At 37.5% G+C, this 23127-nt stretch overlaps 1 pseudogene; it reads left to right on the top strand.

Moving 5' to 3' along the window:
- The window catches only part of LOC100341947 (nucleolin-like), a 184632-nt pseudogene that overhangs the window by 102629 nt on the left and 58876 nt on the right, over positions 1-23127 (top strand).

Genomic DNA, 23127 nt, shown 5'->3' on the forward strand with positions numbered 1-23127 from the left:
TCAATTACATTAACTTCTGGTTTTCTACTCTTTGAAAACAGTTATAATAGAAACCTCACATGGAAAAAAAAATCATGGGAAAAAGCATGAGACACACGTTTAAAGAATTAATGTCTGTCATTAGAAAATGTTAATTAATAACAACCATAAAATCTACCATTTCATTCTCTTGCTGCCTTGTTAATATGTTGAATCTTCAGTGTTATACATCTTGACTAAGTAAAGATAAGCTTATCTGAACGAATAGTGCAAAGTTCTCTACCAATTGCTTGTACCTGGTGAGAGAGAAATTTAAATGACAAGTCAGGTGAAGCAGATTAATTACTCCCAGATATACAGCAAGGTTCAGTCAAGCCTAAGATCCATAGCCAGTCACTTCCCATGACTCAGAAAGGGTACGCAGAGCAGGGTACTCCTCTACCTGTGCCTTTGACAACTGAGATACCCTGAGAGTACTCCCCTGTGGCTTTACATACCCCGGGCTCCACTCAGCTTACTCAGCTCAAGCCTTCAGAACATCATGTTTTAGGAGTAATGAGGGTATTATAATTTGGATTATCCTAGATGCTGCTCCCTTGTTTTATTCAGGATGTTGCATTCGCTGTACATTCTGCCTCAGGATTACAAGCCAGAGGAAGAAGAGTTTCGTAGGCTAAGGCCATTTAGATATTTGTCCACCTGTAAATATCACACCTGAAATAGTAAATGTTAAATTGTGAAGAATGTATCTTCTGCTATTAAAAGAGAGAAGATGGATGTTCTTTAAGTACCATAGTTTTAATCCATGTTGTAAATCTGCAACATAACCAGTTAAACCCACAGCAATTATAAACTGAGGATCAAACCTCTGTAAATAAAGGTAAACACAGAAGATTTTTATTGCCCACAAAAAACATAAAAAACAGGTAATCACCATTTTAATCTTCTATTGATGGTGCATTTTTAATTAACCCTTCCATTCTGCTCAATTTCCAATCCAGCTCCCTGCTAATGCGCCTTGGAAAGCAGTAGAACATGGCCCAAGTGCTTGGGCCTCTGCATCCACATAGGAGACCTGGATGGAGTTCCAAGTTCTTGGTTTTTGTCCTGACCCAGTTCTGGACAATGTGGCGATGTGGGGGGTGAACTAGCAGATGAAAAATCTCTGTCTCTAACTATCTCTCTCTTTGTCTCTATAACTGTTCCAAATAAAAAAAGTCTTTAAAAAAACCCTCTCCTCATATTATTATTCAATTTTATTATTTAACAAATTCTTATAAATTTATACTGTTGATAATTGTGATTGTGTGTGGAGGTAATGGTTGCAGAAGGCTCCTCTCAGAGCTGGTGCTGTGGCATATTGGGTAAAGCTGCCACCTGCCAGTGAGTCTCTGCTGCTCCACTTCCAATCCAGCTCTCTGTCATGGCCTGGGAAGGCAGTGGAGGATGGCCCAGATGCTTGGGCCCCTACACCCACATGGGAGACTCGATGGAAGCTCCTTGGGGCCATCTGGGGAGTGAACCAGTGGATAGAGGACCTCTCTCTCTGCCTCTGTCTCTCTGTGACTCTGCCTTTCAAATAAATGAATGAATCTTTGAGAAAAAAAGGAAAAAAGCTATGAAAATTCTTTTAAAAAGGCTCCTCTTGACTGTAAGGAATTATTAGGGCTACTTCTTCTTGTTGCCCAACAACTGTGTCCTCCTTTGTTCCACCAACAATCTTGTAGCCCTTCAAACCTTGACTCATCAAGTAATTCTGTGCTTAGGTCACATAGGAGACACCTTAAATATCCCTAATGCAGAAACTCTGTGCAATTCCACAGAAAATTGATATAAATCCTAAAACTCATGGTTTCCGATATTGATAATGTTGACGTACACTAAGCTACAATCAAATATTTGATGCACATCATGCTTTTATTCATTATTTAAATTAAGCCTTAAAATATTTTATAGGTTTTGTACCCCTCATTTCTCTAATGAGGAAACTATAACAAGTTATTATTATATTCCTTAAGTAGCAAGTCCAGAGTAAAAATTCTAACAGAAGTCTGTTGAATATTATAGTCTATATAATAAGCCATTCTATTATTGATATCATTAAATTTTGGAAAAACTGTACCAAAAATTTTAACAATCAGGACGAGTTATCTAAGTTACTTGCAGAAAATGTTCCCATATACTTTGGAGATATTTATCTAACCATAATGATGAATCAGGTGATGCTAAACCTTCTGATGAATTGGAATACACAGGCATTTTTCCAAAAGGACAGTGACTCATGCCATCACTTTTTCAACTTGATTTTAATTTAGTACTTTCTAGGTTCATTCTGCACAAAAATCAAAAGACGATCCTCTCAAGGAAGAGCCAGGACAAAACCAGGAACCAGGAACTCCATCTGGGTGTTTATCAGGAAGCTGGGTAGGAAGCAAAGAGCAGCCGCTGCTGGAAACAGCCATTCCAATATGGGATGCAGGCGTCTCACATGGCATTTCTACTGGGCTGCAAACACCCACCTCAAGAAATTATAGAAATTTAGAAATCAACTTGTTAGTTCCAGGTAGCCTAAAAGTAATACACTGCCACCAAGATGACATTTTGCTAGTCAGAGTTCATTTATATTCCTTGAGTAGATGGTCTAAGAGATAGTATCTCTATTAATCTATTGCTTTCAGCTTAAAAATACTTTCAATAATAATTGTCAGGTTTTTTTCCAAGATCAAAAGCTTCAATTAAATAGCAAATCAATTATTTTATTGTTTATATATGCAGGATGGGAAATTCCCTACTGTGCTGACAGCCTAGACTTACCCATCTTGGTGACAACTTCAATAGAAGAAATCAACATGCACTTTAAGGACAATATCACAAAATAATCTTGATGCCTATTTCCACATGGTGTACTTAGCCCATCCTAAATACATTGTTTTTGTTATTCTTTTATTTAGTTAGTTATTATGAATATTGCATGCCTTGGAGTAACAAAAAAGTTCTTAGGGGTTTTAGGGATTGGATAAAATTAAAGACTATTTCATGAGTCTAAGTCCTAACTCTGGCTTTGTTCTTTATTGAAATACATTTGACTTCAAGATGATTCCTCATTTCACTTTATGTCTTCATTATTATTATTATTTTTCTCTAACATTCCCAAATAAGGCATAGGTTTTCTAATATTAACTAGGTAATTAAAATATTTTAGTTTCCCTTTCACAGTGGCTTTTGATTTACAATCTAATTAGAATAAATATAACAATATTTGTTTTTAAAACTGCTACTTCAGGGAGTAATGTAGCATTCTCATTCTTATACTTAGAGAGTACTCTATGGGAATACAATATACTTGTACTGAGATTGCTACAGCCTTTTTATATCCTTGATTCATTCTAATCTTATATTTACACTGAAAAAAATTAATATTTTTATTCAGATAAAACATTTAGGGCACTTTAAAACTCTTTTTATCATACTCAATTTAAAACTATGTTCAAAGTTTTAAGCAACTTAAATCCTTGACAAATGCTAAATAGTGTATAGGGAAGAGGATTTCTAAGTATCTAAAAGCTTGTCAAGAGTTAAATTTCTCCTACGCAACTAATATATGAAACAGGATACCTTTGTTATAATTATATTTTCTTACTATTTCAGTTTTAAAGTTGGTTTACCTTTCCACTTACGTGTGAATATTTTTGTTTAAATTTTAATGAAATCAAAACATTTATTGAAATAAATGTTTACCTTTAACATTTTTTGTCTTTACATTAACTCAGGTTGAGACAAAATTGCCATATTCTAAATGTCCACTAAAAAGCTTAAAAATGCAATATATGAAAATGTAAATATTTTCTTTGGTACTTGTGATGCAGAAATATAAGAGTCTTTGAATTGCCCCACTGTTCAGGGCAAAGCAGTGTCTGCACCACATCCAACATGATCTCCCGTATGCTAGAAACTGGAGAGTTTAAAAGCCCTTCTAGCCTTTCCCTTTTAGTAACTGCCTTCACCCTTCAAGGCCACACTTGCCTGTGCCAGCCCCAGTGGAGCTTTGTGCACATTAGCATGATCCCCCTGACAGAAAAGCAAATCAATTAGAAGACAGTTCTTTACTGAGGTAAACAGCTTTGAGGACTAACTGGAAACCCACTTGGCAAAATACATTTGTTTGTGTCCCTAGCCTTGTTTATCTCTTCTTCTTGCCTTAAATTATTTTTTCATTTATGTATGAAAGATAGTGACAGAGACAAAGACTATTATTCCATCTTCTGGTTCATACCCCAATGCCCACAACAGCTGTAGTTGTGCCAGCTTGAACCCAGGAGACTGGACCTCAACCTGGGTCTCCCATGTGGGTGGCAGAGACCCAATCATTTGAACCACCACCCCCAGCCTGCCAGGAGGCAATATGTGTATAAGCAGTAAGTTGGATCTGAAACCTGTAGCAAGTATCAAAGCCAGGTGTTCTGTTATAGGATGTGAGTGTCCCAAGTGGCAATTTAACCTGCTCTGCCTCAATACCTATTCCCAACCTTTTTTGATTATATGAAGGAACTCAAGTCCTAAGTTAATTGTGAATGCACACACAGAGGCACACACACACAACTCTTTCACTAAAGTTGGTTTTAAGGAAGAAAGAAGGGAACTGACATTTTCTGTGTGCATTCTCTCCTTTCCTCTTTTTGGCAATTTTGTGATGTTGATCCTCTGAACTCCATTTTCATTGATGAGTCTTTTCTACAAGGATTATGCAAATATCCATGTCTATAAACCATATCATGAAGTCACATTTTATTTGCCTTATCTCCTTTATCCTCAACTGCAAACCCATGAAAAAGGCATTGGTCCAATTTCATAGAGAAGAAAACTGAAGCATATGAAGGTTTAGGCATTGCTTCCAGGACCAGCAACTATTTAACTGAGTAACCAGAGTGTTAACTTGGGTCTGTTTAACTCCAAAGCCAGTGCTGTTTCTATTTTCCTGCCCCCTAGTATGTGAATTTCTAGTGAGACTGTACATGTACATGTGTAGTCTGATAAACATTGGCAACAATATGTCCAACACAAAGTAGGAGAATTTTGAACTGTATCTGATTTTAAAAGAAAATCTGATTTCTCACATCAGGTGAAAGAGAACTTATCTACATAATTTTTGTTACAAAGTTACATAATAGGTAATAACAACACCTTAAGTAGCATACAACTTTATAGTTTGTAAGGCACTTTTATGACTACTTATCTCATTAAAAAATAATGCTAAGCATAGCAGATAATGATTACATGAATTTTGAAATTAAGACTAGTTAAAAAAGGAAATTTTTAAAGAGATGGCATAGGTCTAGGAATTGAAAAAATACTTATAAAGCTAATATTTTGTAAACAAAAAATACAACAGCATTGAATTTGTGTTCTAAACTCTGTTGCCTTTTGCTAGGAGTGCAAGAATATAGGACAAATCTAATTTGGTCCTCAACTCTCAGGACCCCAATTTCTTCTATTTCAAAGGAGTAATTAAGACATAATTTCTGATTTGCTAACAGCATTTGACCTTTATTCTATCATAAATGCATTTTGACCTAAATGATGTTTCTTAAAGTTTACAGCTTATATTCTCTGTCCCGCAATTTTCTAAAATGCCATCTTTTCTTTCTGGACTTGTATGCTCCGTGGTTACCAGCTGCCCTCAGATTTCTCTCTCTGCACACTGTATCCAGCAAAAAAGGTAATTAATGAGCATCCCTAAGTGTAGCGAGTTCTACTGAAGATGTGGCAGCCATAATAAGGAATCTCACGGTGCATCGCACACACATTCAGTCCCACATTCAACATTCCATTCACAACAGTTATGTTGGGAACCCTGTCCACAGTGGTTTTCCTTTCATCTTCCCACACCTAGTCTTCTCTCTATGTATTAGAAGGCAGCCATAACAAGACACTGTAGATTAGTTGTTTCTGGAGACTACAAGCCAAAGGTTAGGTGCCAGCATGGCTGGTTGCTTTCTGTATACAACAGCTGCCTTCTCATTGCATCCTCAAATGGCCTTCCCTCTATGCGAGACCAGACAGAAAGCTCCCTGTGTTTTCTTCTTATTAGGATCCCAGTCCTGTTGAATTCAGGCTCCACCCTGATGGTCTCCTTTAAACTTAATTACCCCATTAAAGTCTTCATCTCCAAATGCAGTCACATTGGGGGTGAGGATTTCAATGTAATGAGTTTTACAGAGAGAGGCACAAGTTCACACTCCATTGTCCCAACCTTTCCTCTATTGGCTTTTTTTTTTTTTTTTTATCTTGCTTGTTGTAACTCTAACTCAGATACTGCCCTTGAACATTTCAATTCTTCTCTTCCCAACCCTATCCAGCTTATAATTCCAAACTTGAATCCAAGTGCTCAACTGCAGTGGAGAGGAAAGAATGTCAAGGAAAAGAGAGATTGCCTTGCATTGTTATGTAAAGTCTTCTTTATAGGAGTACAATAGTTGTATTTTAATTGGATTTATCTCTGTTGCACTGGCTTTTCAAAGTATAAGAAGGCATTGCAATTATATTTCCCAAATTAGGTACACAAGTATTACTGTTAGAACTTCCTTATTGTGTAAAGTTTTGATGGCACAGTAAGAGTAATAAGAAGCATTATTAGTTGTCTGAAAAGAATAGTACATTAAATATGGAAAATTTAGAAATCCAAACTTTACTCATACAGTGACCAAATATGATGTTTTAAAATTTGGCAATATAGATTTACAATTTGGGATATGGTCAACTGGACTTGCCCCAAATGGTGGAGTTAGAAACGTGCCAGGGGATTTCAATACAATCCCATCAAGGTGGCATGTACCAATACCATCTCACTAGTCCAAGTGATCAATTTCAGTTCACAATTGATCACACTGATAGGTCTAAGAGTCAAAGAGATCACACAAACAAGACTAGTGTCTGCAAATACTAACTGATAGAATCAAAAAGGGAGAGAATGATCCATCATGGGAAGCAGGATACACAGCAGACTCATAGAATGGCAGATGTCCTAAATAGCACTATGGCCTCAGAATCAGCCCTTAAGGCATTCGGATATGGCTGAAGAGCCCATGAGAGTATTTTAGGCATGGGAAGCCAAGATACCCTGAAAAAAAAAAAAAAAAAAAAGACCTAAATGAAAGATCTCTGTGAGTGAGATCCCAGTGGAAAGAACGAGGCCATCAAAGAAGGAGGTACCTTTCTCTGAAGGGAGGAGAGAACTTCCACTTTGACTATGACCCTGTCAAAATAAGATCGAAGTCGGTGAACTCAAAAGGCCTCCATAAGCCTTGGCAACTCATGACTAGAGCCTAGGGAGATTACTGACACCATAAACAAGAGTGTCAAATTGTTAAGTCAACAACAGGAGTCACTGTGTACTTACTTCTCATGTGGGATCTGTCCTTAATGTGTTGTGCAATGTGAAGTAATGCTATAACTAGTACTGAAACAGTATTTTACACTTTGTGTTTCTGTGTGGGTGCAAACTAATGAAATCTTTACTTAATATATACTAAATCGATCTTTTGTATATAAAGATAATTGAAAATGAATCTTGATGTGAATGGAATGGGAGAGGGAGTGGGAGCTGGGAGGGGTGCGAGTGGGAGGGAAATTATGGTGGGGAAGCCATTGTAATCCATAAACTGTACTTTGGAAATTTATATTTACTAAATTAAAAAAAAGGAAAAAATAAAGAAAAAAAAACGGCATAAATACAAATGCATGTTTCAGTTAACCAGGCAGAATTTTTGCAACTATCCCAGTTGCTACTACCAAATAGGTATATAGAAGGTATTTAATCAACATTTTTGAAATTAGTTCATTGTCTTATTTATTATTTTTCTTTACCCTGAATATATTCATTCTACTTGGTGAATTATATTAAAGTGATAGTCTATTATCCTATCTTGAATCAAACTTTGTGGTAAAATATATATTAACACTTCGCTGATAGGCTAATTAGAGAAATTATAGTTCAAAGGAAAGGCATATACTATCCTTCTCCTTTGTGCAGAATGTACAATGATACATGGGCATTTGCATTTATTTGTCCCCACCTGGTCCTAACTGCAAATAGGATGTGGTGCTTTTCATTTTGAATTATACCCAGGCTGAGTTGATGGCAAACCCTCAGTTTTCTCTGAAGTGAGCCAGGATGGAGTGAAGCAGTTGGCTTACCCCCTATTACAGGGAAGAACCAAATAGCAGAAGGGCATTGAAGTATTGAGCAGCCAGCAAAAGAATGTTTAGGCATTCCTTCCACAAGATAACAATGGGACAAACTATAGAGAGTGAGTTCAGGTTTGTTTATAATTCACATTATTTAAGTTTTCTGGTTAAGTAAAAAAAAATTTAAGGACATCACATAAAAATTCAGACTGAGTCTGGAATATCAAAACATTCTTACTAAAGAATGATTGGGTGATTTAGTTACACATTATTCTTGGAAATATTCTATTTCAGGTAATATATTTCAAGGATGTGTACTCAACTGCTATATTCACTAGCCCTACAAATTAGCAATATTTGCATGTTTTAGTCTGATATAATCCAATTATAAGAAGTTATATCTGGGCCGGCGCCACGGCTCATAGGCTAATCCTCCGCCTGCAGTGCCAGCACCCCGGGTTCTAGTCCCAGTTGGGGCGCCGGATTCTGTCCCCGTTGCTCCTCTTCCAGTCCAACTCTCTGCTGTGGCCCAGGAAGGCAGTGGAGGATGGCCCAAGTCCTTGGGCCCTGAACCCACATGAGAGACCAGGAGAAGGACCTGGCTCCTGGCTTCGGATCAGCGCGGTGTGATGACCACAGCATGCCCGCCGCAGCAGCCATTGGTTGGTGAACCAACAGAAAAGGAAGACCTTTCTCTCTCTCTCTCTCTCTCTCTCACTGTCCACTCTGCCTGTCAAAAAAAAAAAAAAGTTATATCTGAATAGATATGAAGGAAAAGTACTGAGTTTTTACCATTAGTTAGGATTCACCCTGATTATGCAATCATTTCTACTTTAAGCAATAAATAAATAAATAAAAACACCAAAGATTAACTAGAGGCTTCAATATTCTGTCATTGGTGAGCACATTGAATTGGGGTGTGGCATCACTAGATATTCTTAGCCCTGTAACCAATGACTCCAAAGATTTGTTTTTTTTAATGAGGACATCAACCTTCTGCAGAGGATATCCCCTTAATCTTGGAGATCATTTGTTCATCTTCTGGAAACTCTTACCCAAATGGGGAGTTATGATGACTGATTTAAGTTGAGGATGGAGTTTTCTCTGCAAGTACTGACACAGAAAGACAGAAAAGAGTGTCATAGATATTGGTACTTCCAGTTGCAGATTCTCTAGTACTAACTAAGCAGTAGAGAAGCAGATTAAAGCTGTTTCTAGACCATGGTTTACAGTGGTTAGGAGCCCAGTAGATAGTCCCTGAGACAGGCTTACATTTCACTGGATTTTCCACTTCTAGCTGATTTTCTTCATCTGTTTATATGTCCATGTCCTGATTTGTAAAATAGGATAAAGTGGGGCCAATAATATTCTATCCATAGCAGATTGGAAGACTGCTTAATTTAGATAATTGATGACAAGCACAATGGCCATGCTAAGTGCTCTATAAATGTGAGTAGTGTTGTAGTTATGGGCTTAAGGCCTGCATTTGGTGGTATCATAAAGCTGTGTGTCACACCACTGCCTACACATTAGAATTACCTGGGGAACTTTTAAGTCATCCCAATGTCCATGTCCACCCCAGATATTAATTCATTTTAAAGCTCCCCAGGTGATTCTAATGCGCAGGCAAGATTGAGTCCCACTGCCATTTTCTCTTGGACTTTCAAGTCTATAAGACCTTTTAGTGATAGCAAAACTGATGCCTTCGTTTCAAGTTGGGAATGAGGACCATCATGGTTCAATGATTTCTATAGGATCATCTTTAGGAATTGGCAGAAATGGCATTAAAGCAAAAACTTCTTGATTTCTAGCACAGAGCACTTCCTCCAATACTGAATAAATCAAAACCTGGCCTATCTCCTATGATGGCTTTAGATATTTTTGTAATTTAAGTCAACTGGTAATGAGATTTGGAGTAGAGGTTTTTAGAAGGGTCTGGTGAGTATATCATGCTCCTTTGATATGATAGCATTCCTAGAACTTCATTTGTGTTACTTTTCTTTCTTGGCACCTGTAGGATATAAGAGAAGATGGCTATTTCCAGAAAAAATGAGCTGTGTACACATTCTCCAAATCTGTGGTATTCTTTGGATTTTAACTCTAGGATAAAGAAGCAAAAGCATTTATCCATCACACCCTAGTTTCTTAGGAACAAGCTATAAGTAACTGACAGGCACAAACTGATCTCCAAAAAGCTACAGGACTTACAAAGCAGTCTCAAGACTCCGAGCTTCCAAGCATGGCTCCCCCCTTCCCTTATGTTGCCCTAGTTGCACAGCTGCTGGAGCAGCTCCACTAATTAGATGATGTGTCTTGTTTCCACCATCTGGATGAGATTGTCTGGCATGGGGATGACATTGCTTGGTCCCATCCCAAGTCCGCCTTGCATCAGTTCTTTCTTGACATTGTACTCTGTGTCCCTTCCCCTGCAACGTACTCTGTGCCTCTGTCCGTCACTGGGCCTCATTGTGGCTTTCCATGGTTAAGAAAGTGTCCCATGGGAAAGTGTTAAAGTCAGTGTCCAACAAGACACTCTGAAGCATAAAGCAAGTGAGAAAAAAAGAGTGAATTGAAGTAAGACTTGCCTGACCAGATTTGGATATATTTTTAGGAAGCAGAAAACAGTTCAATTGTTTTTACTAAATTCTCAAATCATAATATGTGAAGTTTGCAGACAATTAGTCACAGTATTAAGATATGCCTTATTATATATTTTGTAAAATACTTCACTCAGCTATCCTGACATTTTATATTACAGATAATGAGTAGCATTTAGTTTTGGGTGAAAAATAAAGACCCTAGTCCATACACATATCTTGAAATATTTTCAAGCATTTCTGAACCTCTTTACTTCTTAATTTATTGGTAGACAATCTTTCCAACTATTCCAGTAATTTGTACTTATGTAGGTAAACCAAGACAATGTGTATACTAATGTTTATTGTTTCCAAGAAGAGCCAGAATATGTGTGATAGGAATAGAAACGCATTGCATATCTGCAAGTACTACAAAGTTAAGGTTTGCCTAATAATTTGTGTAAACCATTATTCTTAAAGAGGCCGAACTGCACCCAGTCTAAAATTCCCAGATTCATCCTCCTTCTGCCAAATGTTATTAGTAGCAAGTTAAAAGTGGGCCTGCTGTCACTGTGACCTTAGCTGACCTCTTAATTTCTTGAGTTCAAGTCCAATTAACCTCTAGGAAGAGGCACAACTGTTCTAACCAGACAAGTCAATAGAATCCAATAGTAATCATTTCATTTTCTGCCTTGTCAAAGGGTGGCCCTCCCACCTCACCCATTTCACACAAAGGTGGTCATTTATCACCGTTTAGAGAACTGTACTGAGCTGTGTCCCAGCCCTGCCCAGAGTACATTCATCACTTGCACAGACAGGATCTGGCGTGCTGCGGAAGACTCCATAGAGGTGCTGCTGAAAACCTTCCTTGTCTGGACAACTTGCCGGTGCTCTTTGCATAACAACGTCCTGAGTCTAGACCGACACTGAAAGTGGTTCATGGGTAATGCGCTTCCTTCTGAGAGAGCTGTCTCCCTCAGCCCCATCAATATAGAATGGAACTGCAAAAGTTCATGGAAAATGTGTATGATGAGAAAAAATATGCATGAGTTTCAAATATTTGTATTCGAAAATAAACTATTTTTAAAGGGATTTACTTACTTATTTGAAAGGCAGAGTGACAGAGAAAGAGGGAGAGATAGAAAAGAGAGAGATGTCCGGTCAGCTGATTTACTCCCCAAATGGCCACAACAGTCAGGGCTGGGCTAGGCTGAAGCCAGGATTTGAATGGGGGCTCTGATGGTGGATATAGTCATCCCACAGCCTGCTGGGCCACAAAGCTTGCCTAAAACTTATTTCTAAATTGAATTTTCCATGAACTTTTGAAGTCTCTTCCTATGAAGATTTTCTTTATAGGAAGTCAGACGTTACTTTTTTACAAGGAATCATTTTGAAAGTAAATGATCAAAAAGACATTAAAAAGGAATAAATACATATAATCAAAGCCTGTGGCTAGCTAAACTACACTTGCAAAAGTGAAGGGTTTACATCAAATAAAGTTTCCTTTAAACTAATAATCCAGACAATTATTCACAAAACGCAAGAAACTTACTGTGATAAGTCTATTTCTTGAAGTGTTTCTCTGAACTAAGATTTCTTTTTTCTGAAATTCATGATTTTTACTCCAGTATTCATTCACATCACTTAAAAACATTCTTACTATAAGTCAAAATCTAGAAAGTATCTAAAAATAATATGTTAACATATTTTCATGGAAAACTGATGCTTGATTCATATTCCCATAAGGCTATGGTTATCAACTTACTTGCTAGTGCTTCAATTTTTATGATTAAAAATAATATAAAAAATTATAAGCAAGAAATTAATTACTGGAAAAATATGTAATATTGATTTGGCAGTCACATAGAGTGAACAAAATTTCTCAATGTACCATTTTACTTCCATCTTGAATCTTTTGAGGCTGTGAGATTTAAAATATTTTTCTTATAGAAATGCACAGAATGTTGGAACTAAGTAAGGGTCAGAGGTATTGACATCAGTAATATGTTGAATCATCATTAAAAGCATCATATCATGCCCTTTGTTTATTTTTCTTCTGTTTTTATTTTATATGCATTTTTAACTGAAAGGTACAAACAGAGATATAAAATTGTCAGAAAAACAGTTCCAGTCCCAGACTAAGTCACTCTCCAAATGGAGATACAACGGGCCCTAAGGTTTAGTAAGGTATTGGAGCCTCGCTTTCTGGAGCAGCTCTGTGAAACTGGAAATGCTGTATAACGATGTGTCCAGCAACCAGTATAGCCATGTGCTGCTGCAAAGCCCTTGATTTGCAGCTACTACTGAAAAGGTACCGACTGCCTGGTACTCAGAATTTCCTTCTTTCACCAAGTAGCATTGAAGTAGAGTCTATCTCCAGAAGTAACACCACCACCAACAAAAAACCCATCAGACTCTCAAATATCCAATTAACCTTAAACTCTCTTTCTGCCTTTATATTCTCATTGAGCCTGTTAGCAAGTGCATGGAGTATATGTTAATTTTATCTAATAAAATAAGCAGGATCTGTGTTTCACCACAGATAGTAACATAGCTATATTATTCGCAATAGGTGCTAAGGCGTTAAACTTTCTGTTATCTCACAATCTTCCAAGTAAATGGTCTCTTTTTTTCTTATTTTACAATTTTTTTAAACATTTTGCTACATTCAAATATAGACATAATATACATACATATGTATACATTTTTTCTTGAAGACAGAGATAAGAATATCTGAGTGAGAATTCATGACATTAGTAATAATATGTGAAAGAGGAGTTTTTTTTACAAAGTATGATTCAGTAAAGCTAAAGCTATATTTATAACTAAAACCCAATGATATGGCATCCACACTGGTAATCACTATGCTAAGTAAAATAAGCCAAACACAGAAAGACAAATACCAGGAGTTTTTCCTTATTTGTGTAAGTTAGTATGTACAAGTAGTGTAAAAACTGTGTGGATGTTAAGAAAGGTGGTTGGAGCCTGGTGTGCATAGGTTAATGGGTAAATATAAGAGATTTAGGTTATTTTTGACACAAGAAACTACTGCTCCTCATATTTCATGCATATATTACTTTAAGTTAACAATGCTTTCTGTAAAAAAGTTGACATTGGACTTCAGTATTTTAAGATCCATACAGAATTGACATAAGTAAAATTTTAAGCAGCTCTTGAATTATTATTATGGGGGAATAAAATATTGGTTCTCTGAATAAGCAAACTATCCTTATATGATTGTCCACATGTATGAGACAAAAAACAGCAGTGAAAAAGAGGCCCCTAATTTAGTTGTTCAGTTTCCTGTCTTGTATTAAAAGCTACCTAATAGAATTTATAGTTGGAGAAACCTTTTAGGCAGCACTCTTTGTATTTTTTATTAAGTCCAAACTCCGAGAATCTACTTAATGTCAATTTTGTACAGTGGTTGTATTGCACAGCATATTTTATTTTAAATTTGCAGGACATGATGATAAATTGATAATTGACCCCAAGGCCATTTTAAATAAAGAGGCCCTGTTTTTCATTAGTACAGTAATACCTAGTCATAAGGGAAAGAAGACCAGTGCTAATTTAGCTCTGAGAAGTGAGCAATCAAGAACTCATGGTTTTAAAAACACATTTAAACAAGGCAAATTTCTAGTTGTGAACGGTAAAAGAAAATGCAATTATAGGAACACATGATTAGAAACATGCCAAAAGCAGTTTGTTTTGTGTGCTGATAAATAAAACATTCTTAACTCTGTTCAAAAAAATCTAGCTGAGCAGTGGGCATTTAGCCTAGTGTTCAAGATGCCCACAGGCCCTTCTGGAGTACCAGAGTTTACTTCCCGGCTCTAACCCTTGACTCAAGCTTCTTACCAATGCAGACTCTAAGGGCCACCAGCGATGACTCTAGTAATTGCATTTCTGTCACCCAAATGGGAGGACTGGATGGAGTTCCCAACACCCAGCTTCAGTCCTGGCTTAGCTTCAGCCACTATAGCCATTTGGAGAATGAATTAGTGAATGAGAGCTCTTTCTTGTTTGTTTTTCTGCCCATCTTTCCCCTTCTCCCCCGTGTGTGTGTGGCGGGGGGGTGGAAAGAGAGACAGAGAGAGAATGTGTGTCTTCCTTCCAAGTAAATAAATATGGATTTTTTTTTAAATGTTTAAATAAGAATTCAAGTAAATAAATCAGATAGTGTGAATCCTGGCAGTGTTTTTGTTTAAGTGTATACAAATGTCATCTCTCCTTGACATCTCCACCCTAGGAGTGAGAAATTTTCCCCAAAATTTCTCCAAGTAGAGACATCAATGCAACCTGCTTTCTAGACTCTCATGCACCTTGTATCACTATATATAGATGACCCTTATTAGATCTCTTGCTTCTTTGACAAAGTAACAAAATATGTTTTGGGACTCCTGCTGTGAGCAAAAATACAACAGAGAATGAAAAGTGTATAAACTGTGGCCACTGAGCAGAAGAGAGTGTAAAGAGAAAGAACACTTCCAGAAGTTAACATGTTATAACTATAATAGCATGTGGTAAGCAATGTTCTACCAATGCCCCCTTCCCAAACAAAGCAAATACATTAATTTGATAAAGTTAGGAAAATCCAGGAAATATATGGTATTTTAAAATAGTATGGAATGATGAACATAATCTTTTTTTAACTTTTATTTAGTAAATATAAATTTCCAAAGTACAGTTTATGGATTACAATGGCTTTCTCCCCCATAACTTCCCTCCCACTCCCACCCCTCCCATCTCCCGCTCCCTCTCCCATTCCATTCACATCAAGATTCATTTTCAATTATCTTTATATACAAAAGATTGATTTAGTATATATTAAGTAAAGATTTCATTAGTTTGCACCCACACAGAAACACAAAGTGTGAAATACTGTTTCAGTACTAGTTATAGCATTACTTCACGTTGAACAACACATTAAGGACAGATCCCACATGAGAAGTAAGTACACAGTGACTCCTGTTGTTGACTTAACAATTTGACACTCTTGTTTATGGTGTCAGTAATCTCCCTAGGCTCTAGTCATGAGTTGCCAAGGCTATGGAAGCCTTTTGAGTTCACCGACTTCGATCTTATTCCAACAGGGTCATAGTCAAAGTGGAAGTTCTCTCTTCCCTTCAGAGAAAGGTACCTCCTTCTTTGATGGCCTCGTTCTTTCCACTGGGATCTCACTCACAGAGATCTTTCATTTAGGTCTTCTTCTTTTTTTTTTTTTTTCCCGAGTGTCTTGGCTTTCCATGCCTAAAATACTCTCATGGGCTCTTCAGCCATATCCGAATGCCTTAAGGGCTGATTCTGAGGCCATAGTGCTATTTAGGACATCTGGCATTCTATGAGTCTGCTGTGTATCCTGCTTCCCATGATGGATCATTCTCTCCCTTTTTGATTCTATCAGTTAGTATATGCAGACACTAGTCTTGTTTGTGTGATCTCTTTGACTCTTAGACCTATCAGTGTGATCAATTGTGAACTGAAATTGATCACTTGGACTAGTGAGATGGCATTGGTACATGCCACCTTAATGGGATTGTAACTTTATCCCTTTTAGTATTTTTTTGTTCTAGTACTATTGGTTGAACTCTGTAATTAACACACAATTATTCTTAGGTGTTTAAATTTTAACTGAAAAGTGATCCCTGTTAAATATAAGAGTGGGAATAACAGAGGGAGGAGATGAACATAATCTTAATGTATTAGATGCAGGGGACATTTTGTGTTTCAAAGGACAGTATTGACAGTAAAGGGCAAGTCAGAGTATAGAGAAACTGTTTTAAAATCATGTATATAATGAAGACTGCTATATCAAAAAATTATGTACAGATGGTCAACAAACACATGGAAAGATGGCCCGCATCTTAGTCATTTGGGAAATTTAAATCAAAACCATGAGACATCACTTCACAACCACTAGGATAACTACATTAAAAAGCACAAAAAATAAAATATTGGCAAAAATGTAGAGAAACACCTGGTGGAATGTAAAATTGAAAAAAGCTTGTCAGTTCCTTGAAAAGTCAAAAATAGAGTTAATATATGACCCAGTATCATACTATTAAATATACATCCAGTAGAACTGAAAACATATGCCAAACAAAAATTTGTACAGAAATGTTTATATTAGCATTAGTCATAATAGCCAAAAGTAGAAAAAAACAGATTTTCATCCAATGATGACTTTTTTAAAAAGATTTATTTTAAAGACAGAGTTACAGAGAGAGGCAGAGACAGAGAGAGAGATCCTCCATCTGCTCGTTCACTCCCCAGATGGCCGCAATGGCCAGAGCTGTGCTGATCCAAAGCCAGGAGCCAGGAGCTTCTTCCAGGTCTCCCACATGGGTGCAGGGGCCTAAGGACTTGGGCCATCTTCCACTGTTTTCCCAGGCCCTAACAGAGAGCTGGATCAGAAGAGGAGCAGCAGGACTTGAACTGGCATCCAAATGGGATGCTGGCGCTTTAGCCTGGGGCGTTAACCCACTGTGCCACAGCACAGGCCCCCAATGATGATTTTTTTTAAACAGAGTATCACACAATAAAATATCTCTACTATGGAATATTATTCAGCTGTAAAAAGAAATGAAACACTGACACATCCTACACATGGTTGGACCTTAAAATGTTATATTAAATGAATTAAGCCAGGGGGCCAGTGCTATGGCATAGCGGGTAAAGCCGCTGCCTGCAGTGCCAGCATCTCATATGGGCACCGGCTCAAGTCCTTCTGTTCCACTTCTGATCCAGCTGTCTTCTATGGCCTAGGAAAACAATAAAAGATGGCCCAAGTCCTTGGGTCCCTGAACCTGCATGAGAGACCCAGAAGAAGCTCCTGGCTCCTGGCTTTGTATCAATGCAGCTCTGGCCATTGTGGCCATCTGAGGAGTGGACCAGCGGATGGAAGACCTCTCTCTCTCTCTCTGCTTCTGCCTCACCTTACTCTGCCTTTCAAATAAAAAAGTAAATCTTTTTTTTTTTTTTTTAAGTGAAATAAGCCAGACACAAAGGTCACATATTGTGTGGTTCCAATAGGGGTTTCTTTCTGAGGTGATCAAAATATTCTAGAATTAAATTAGTAGAGATGATTTGAATAACTTTGTGAACATATAATCCATATACAATTAAAGGATACATTTTATAATATTTGATTATATGCCAATGTTTAAAAAAGAATCAAGGAGACTAACCCAAGTAAAATGAATGGACTGCTGGATGGATGTATGGGTAAAGATAGGATGAGGTGAGGAGAAACCAGGTATACACGTTGAAACAAGTCAATTGATGTTGTCTTGTCACCATTCATTGTAGTCTTCATGTAGTCTTTTTTAAAGATTTATTTGAAAAGCAGAACAAGAGAGAGAGAGAGAGAAAGGGAGAGGGAGGGAGGGAAGGAGGTAGGGAGGGAGGGAGAAAGAGAGTATCTTTTATCACTGGTTCATTCCCAAAATTGTCACAACAGCTGGGTCTGGGTGAGGCTGAAGCCAGAAGCCAGGATTCAGGAACTCCATCCTGCTCTTCCATATTGGTGGCCGGGCTCCAAGCATTTGGGCCATTTTCCACTGCCTTCTCAGCATCATTACCAGGAGGCTGGATCTGAAGTGGAACAAGAGTCTCTAAGCAGCACTCTGACATGGGATGCTGGCTTTCCAAGAGGTGGCTAAGCATGCTGCACCACTGCGGCTTGTAGTTTTGATTGTAGATAGACACATAGGAAGGAGAGCTGAAATGTTGGGTAAGTTGAGAATCAGGGAGAGTCTAAAGGGTACACTAAGGAGATTGGTATTTGTTGATGTTAAAGAGCCATATTAGTTTATCACTAGCATTATTTTATCTAAATTCAAAGGAAAAAAGCAGCTACTCGCAATGCTGAGAATTTGCTCCATTTAAGAAAATATCATGATTGGTAGTTTAGTTGATGTGGGTAACTTGGGTTGAGGAGACAACAATGAGAAGTAGTTTTACTAGGTCATCAATTCCTCTGCAACCAGAAAAAAAAATAAGTCCTGCTCTCTATTGTATATATCAAATAAAGAGAAATTCTTCCTTTCAAAATTAAAAAGGGGAATTTTATCTTTCACTTCCAAACATTATTACACATAAATTGTAAATCTGATTTTGATAATTTTAACAAAACTTTTATTCTCTATGGAATCAAAGTGATTAATCAGCAGTGGGAAAGTTTAGTCTTAAAGTTAAGAATTTAGTTACATTTATGAAGGAACTAAATGTTGCAGTACATATTTGAATATGCAGGGGAAACCTATGGATAATAATATATATTTTTTGACAGGCAGAGTGGACAGTGAAAGAAAGAGAGACAGAGAGAAAGGTCTTCCTTTTCCATTGGTTCACCCCCCAATGGCCGCTGTGGCTGGCACACCGCGCTGATCCGAAGCCAGGAGCCAGGTGCTTCTCCTGGTCTCTCATGTGGGTGCAGGGCCCAAGCACTTGGGCCATCCTCCACTGCCTTCCTGGGCCACAGCAGAGAGCTGGACTGGAAGAGGAGCAACGGAGACAGAATCTGGCGCCCGGAACCCGGGGTGCTGGTGCCACAGGTGGAGGATTAGCCTATTGAGCCGCGGTGCCAGCTAGATAGTAATATATAAGGTCATGTATTACATAGAAAATTTCATCATACAATAAGAAATATTAATTTTATCTATGGAAGAATTTAGAAAGGATGTAGATAGGATACACTCAAGAATAATTGACAAAAGGGCACCACAGCTTCAAGTTGACAACTTTGCCTAACACATTATCCTCTGATATCTAAGATGGACCACTACATATCCCAAAATTTTGCTGAAACTGAACATATCAATATTATGATTTACATTTAGAACAATGAATAATTAAGTTCTACTTTATCTCTGCATGTATTTCAGAGACAAAGGACAAGGACTGGGCTGACTGGTAATGTTTGCTCAAGAAAGTTTCAGCTTGTCTTAAAAAATAGATAGGTAGGGGACAGGCACTGTGGCATAGCAGGTTACAGGTGTGGTTTCGAGACTCAGATGCTCCACTTCTGATTCTGCTCCCTGCTAATGTGTGTGAAAAGCAGTAGTAGATGGTCCAAGTGCTTGGGCCCCTGCACTCATGTGGGAAACCTGGAAGAAGTTCCTGGCTTCAACCTGGCCTATCCCCAAGTATTGTGACCATTTGGGAAGTGAACTAGTGGATAAAAGACCTCTCTCTCTCTCTCTCTCTCTCTCTCTCTCTCCCTCTCTCTCTCTCTTTCTGACTCTGGCTTTCAAATAGATAGAATAGAATAGAACAGCTAGATAAATAGGAATATAGAAAAAATATTTGGAACTTAAACTCCATGACAGGCAAAGGGGTCCACTAGAAACACTTTGGAAGGAAACCAAAAACAAACAAACAAAATCTGAAGCTTAAACATAGTTATCACATCAAGGAAAGAAGTTATACAGCATGTCATAAGGCAAACAAGATGAGTGAAGACTTAATTTTCACACCAGTGAAATTCCAATACATGTAGTGGATGATTTCACTGGGAAAAATTACAAATGATCCCACCAAGAGGAATGACACAATGTCATCAATTCAGAGTCAGTAAAAATGGGTAGAATATTGACTAGGAGTGAAAGTTTCAGGAAATCATTAAAAGCAGCTGATCCAGAAGTGTAATAGATTGCAGACAACCTTTATCACAAGTAACTTTTGGAATGATAAAAAGATACAACCTGGATGTGGGTATGGAGGAAATGTTTGTCCTAAAGACAATTGTGTAGTTCTTAGTCTAGTAAATCTACTGAAATGGTGCAACATTAAGAAAGAAAGGAAAATTTAAAAAGAAGTCATTGGTATCTTTATTAATTGATTGAACAAATATTTGAAGATTATCATTTATATTCTGTATAGTTAGGCAGGCATCAAGAGTTCAGTGAAGAAAACAATATATGTTGTACTCATAATTTCTGGGAAATTCTATGTTCTTGGAAACAATTCCAATATAGAATGGTGCACACAAAGCAGAAAGCAAGTCAAAGTTGGGGCAAGAGGAGACAGAATTTTTCACAGAGAAGGGTCTATTTGAGATGTGTAATAAAAATTTAATAGGGAATCAGCAAGCCAGAAAATCCAAAATGGATTTTAATGATCAGAGTACAATGTTAGAAGCCATGGGAAAACAAAGAGTAGCGAGTTCTCTGATTCTTGATTGGAAATTTTGTGAGGTTGTGTATGTGAGAGGGAGAAGATTACAGAAGATATTGGTGATAATGTAGACTTCAGATTCGCTTTGGACAAGGGGAACATGGAAAGTTTGTGACACAGAGCAATAACAGGATTATATGCATATTCTGGGTTGATTTTGAGAGTGAAAGTGTAAGGAAGTGCTTGGGAATTTGCTCTCTTTCAGAGAAGACAGGGCCCTCCTCTGAGGCTGATTGAGAATCTGAAGAAAAGGAAACAGATTCAGGAGCTGGGGAGGAGCTTGTTAACAGAAATGTGATGCGGGGAAGGGGGGCAGGTAGTGCGAGCGAGTGGGAGATTCCCAGGAAGACTTCAAGGTGTCTGGTTTGTGTGACATAAAGTGGTTGTGTCATTTACCAAGGTATGGAAGATTGGAAGAGAAGCAGGTCTCAGGTGGAGGAGGGGTAGACAGTAAATTCATGTTGGTGTCTGTTAGAATGGAGTTGCCAATGACACTCTTCTTTAGGGGAGAAAATCCACAGATGGGACTTCTCTTACTCTTCGACATGATGGGATAAAGGTGGTTATCCAGTATTTTTCCTTGAATCTGTGGTGAGAATATGATTCATTTTGTTCATAACAGGGTTATCAGTGCAATTTAATTGTTCCAGGACATTTAATGTTTTGATTTAGATAAGGAAAATTTAGATTCTCAAACTAGCCTTGCATATTCCTAGACCATGGTTTGCACTTTTCTTGTTGTTTGAATTGAGCTGGTCATTTACAATTTCCTGTTGAAATAGTTCACGGGGAGGAGAGGTTAGCTGAACATTTTACATTCAGTATCTGGTTAATGTTGTCTTGCTTGGTGGGACTAGAAATATCCACAGATATGCAGCTCAAAGACAATGCTTGTATTACAGGTACCTTGATATTCAGGAAATAGATTTTTTTCTTATAATCCAATAGCCACAATCTAAATTAAACATCTGGCTTTTCCAATGTGTATTTCTGAATATTATGTTTCAATTTTTTATGAGCACATGAAGTAGTCTATAATCTATGTGGTGAGATTGCATCTAGAAAATTCTCTTCCTAAAGGCTTTACACATGACTATTTTTAAAGCATGAAATTATTTTAAGATTTCAACTTTTATTATGTAATACATGTATATGGTGTTTAATTTCCTATTTTCCAGATAGGAAAGGATTAAAATTTACATTATGATGTAATTGATTGAATAGCTGAAGGGGTAACATTCTCAGTTAACAGGTACCTGAAGGAACAAGGAGCTAAAGGGACAAAATTGAAGTATAAAACTATGCCTGCTAAAATATGAACTTTTTTTTATCTTACCATTTCCATTATCTCAGTCCAAGTCTGTAGACTTTGTGTGTCTAAGTGCAAAGTGTTTAGGAAAAATAAAGAAACTACAAGGTTAGTGAGAAAAGGGTCAAAACTGGATGCCTGAAAATCCTATTTGTGAAACCAGTTACATAAACTATCAAAACCTCATATATGCTCTCTGATGATTCTCTAACTAGTGAGGAGCATGCACAGCATACCCTTGGAAACTTCTGCAAATGATGATGGAGATGATGACAAATAACTTTTGAGTAAATGCATAAAGACATGTTTCATAATATCTACATGTGCATTTTGAAAAAAAACAGAGTCCAATGAATAGCCTGGCTCTTTATTTATTTGTTTCAATGTGTGAGCAACAGAGGGAGAGATCTTTTATTCTGCTGGTTCACTCACACCTCACATGCCTGTAAGAGCTGGGGCTGAATTAGCCCAAAGCCAGGAGCCGGCAGGTTTACCCAGTTTTCCCACATAGGTGGCAGTGTCCCAAGTACTAGAGCCATCATCTACTGCCTGCTAGGATACACATTAGCAGGATGCAGGATCAGCATTGAAGCAGTGACTCTAGACCAAGCATTCCAATGTTGCATGTAGGCCTCCCAAGCAGTAGCTTTAATCACTGTTATACTACATCTACCAGGAAAGCAGTTTTTAAAAATAGATAATTCATTTAGATATAAAAATTCACTGATAACAATCTTTGAGTGGAATAAGAAGGAAAAGGAAGGAAGGAACAAAAAAGCTCAGGAGAAGGAAGGAAAGTAGGAAGAGAGGAAGAGAAAAAGGGAAAACAATTTTTTTAATGAAATGACCTTTTTCTTTTGAGATCAATTCATTAAATCAGTTCAATTAATCAATTCATCA

The sequence above is a fragment of the Oryctolagus cuniculus genome, chromosome 14, assembly GCF_051225735.1.
Source record: "Oryctolagus cuniculus isolate XC-2025 breed Fujian yellow rabbit chromosome 14, ASM5122573v1, whole genome shotgun sequence".
NCBI classification, from domain to species: domain Eukaryota; kingdom Metazoa; phylum Chordata; class Mammalia; order Lagomorpha; family Leporidae; genus Oryctolagus; species Oryctolagus cuniculus.